This window comes from Cucumis melo, chromosome 3 (genome assembly GCF_025177605.1).
Source record: "Cucumis melo cultivar AY chromosome 3, USDA_Cmelo_AY_1.0, whole genome shotgun sequence".
Classification (NCBI taxonomy): Eukaryota; Viridiplantae; Streptophyta; class Magnoliopsida; order Cucurbitales; family Cucurbitaceae; genus Cucumis; species Cucumis melo.
This window is the reverse complement of record NC_066859.1, coordinates 20,992,109-20,994,788: the sequence shown is the minus strand read 5'-3', so window position 1 is coordinate 20,994,788 and position 2,680 is coordinate 20,992,109.

Genomic DNA, 2,680 nt, shown 5'->3' with positions numbered 1-2,680 from the left:
AGTTGTAATTAAGTGATGTAATTTGACATTTTATTTGAAAGCTTTTCAAGGTTTATGTATACACACCATATGCTATCATGTGAATTATATATAAAAATGGAATGAAAGGGAATTTCAAATTTTGTATTTATATATTTTTTTCTTTCCATTTTTCTTAAATTGGAAAATATATATATTATTTATATGAATGCATTGGAACCTACCATAAATGAAATTATATTTAGGGTAGTTTACATTTATTATCGATCTAAAGCTCTTGTGATTGTTTACTATGACGTCCTTAATTTATGTATAAAAGTAAAAAGATCGATAAAAAATTTGACGTAATTTTAAACGGAGTGAATCTAGATCAAATTTAAACTAGGTATTTATAGAAAAAGTATAATTTTCATCTACTTCAAAATTACTTTCATCTATCAAAACGTTTTCTCAGTGTCGGTCTTGACTCTCATTCTTGAGAGAGTCTAATTAAAGCATTTTTTTTAATGCTTTATTTATTTACTTATTATTATTATTATTAGTAGTAATAGTTTTAGATTCTAAAAAATAAAAAAGTAGAAAGTTAATCATCATTTCTAAGTGAATATGAATTAATTAAGTATCTGTTTGTTGTGTATTATTTAGTTTGAGGTTATTCAAACTACAAATAACAAGTCATATTATATTATTTCTATTACTAACGAAAAAAAACTATCATTATTACATTTCAATTTAATTAGCAAGAACATATGGTAAGTTAATGTATTGAAAATATGGAAACACAATACATTCAAAAAGAAAAGAAAAAGATGACAAGCAGATTTAAAGCAACCAAAGCATGCATTATTATATAAAAATGTAAACTTAATATCTTGAGGATTTTGAGTAACCCATCTTGTCCCCTTTTTTCTAAATTATGAAAAACTCCACCTTTAGAGTATCCCATCATCCATCTAAAATTATCCAACGTAACAAACACACTTGACTTTCCATGCATTGCTTCAACAAGGACAACTCAATTTTCATCTCAAATAATTCAAACTTCTCATTAAGATATATGATCACCTTTTACAAACGACGTAAAAAAGATTAATAATATAATACATATCTTGTAATAGATGGATATAAAAAAAATGATAAAAGAATTTATTTGATTGATTTGGAAGTATACATTTTGGAGATGGGAATGTGAATTATTGAGGGATTGTGTACAGGGAATTATGGGGTTTGGTTTTAAATGACTGTACAAAGAAAGTAAAGCATGTGAAAAATCAAATCAAAACGCCAAAAGGGAGAGAGAAAAATTAAATTAAATTAAATAAAAACAAAAAATAATATTAAATAATTTGGAAATAGTTCCAAATTGGATTTTTAAAATATATATATATATATATATATATATATATTTGAAGAAAAACAGTAATAATAATAGGGGTTGTGTTAGAGTGTATTGTTTTGTAAACAAGTGAAGACAAAGAGCTTATCTGTGTGAATTTTGTAGGCTTCTTCTTTTTCCATAATATCATGATATATATATCGATAAGCATCCAGTCACCCTCATTCGACAAAAATAAAAAACCACACTCACAACTTCACTATTACTTGTCCAAATTTCATCCCTAAACAAAAACAAAACCGTTAAATCACTTATCAATTCAAAAACTTAAACTTATATATTATGGATATAAACATTAAACGTTAATGTAAAATGATAGAGAGATTCTCCAACATATATACGTAATATGATATTAGAGGATGTTAGAGATACCTTTGCATTTGGTTGTTCGAAGATCATATGGATAATAGACGCAATGCAAGAGTCAAAAGTTTAAGGCTACGATGTAGAATCTTTACATAAATTTAATTTATGTGGTTCACTGATAGATCAAGAGAGACAACAATTTAATTATTAATTAGAGAGAACCATATCATATTACAAAACACAAGGACATCCTTGTACTTATCCATTCAAAACGAGAGATAACATATTTAAGACATTCCAACAAAAAAGTACAATGATCTCTTGTTCATTCATAGTAGATTAAATCACTAATCAAATAAGTATAATATACATATCCATCATTCTTCTAAAACGTTTAAAAAAAGGACGTTTATATTTATACATAACGTGGTCGTAGATTATTAATATACTTCGATAATACTAGAAATTTTTTGGTGAGAGAGTGCAAAATATATATGGAAGTACAACTGTTGGTGGGAAGGGAAGGGACAAGAGTAGGAGAAGGGTTGGTGTGTGGTGAGTATTGTTTTGTTGTAATGATTAAAGGGCACACATGTGAATACAGACTGGGTACCTCATTTGTCTCTCACCAATCCACACACTTTCTCTCAACCAATATTAACCCTAAAACTCATCGACGTTTCTTCTCTGTCTCTTAATTATTACTCTCATTTTCCTTTTATCTTTAGATTAAATTTCAAACAATTAAATTTTAATTTTAGTTTTGTTTCAATTTCTCATTCTCAATAAATAATTTTAAATAATTATTATTTTATTAAAGTTGCATTATTTTTCATCGTTGTCTAAATTTCAGTCCATAATTATATCAAATTAATTAATAGATATTAATTCCCTAATAATCGAACAATGTGAATGCTTAATAAAAAATTGAGAGTGTTTTAAAACCTAAAATGCAAGTGAAACAAAATTTAAAATGTGATAATATTTTAAAACTTACAA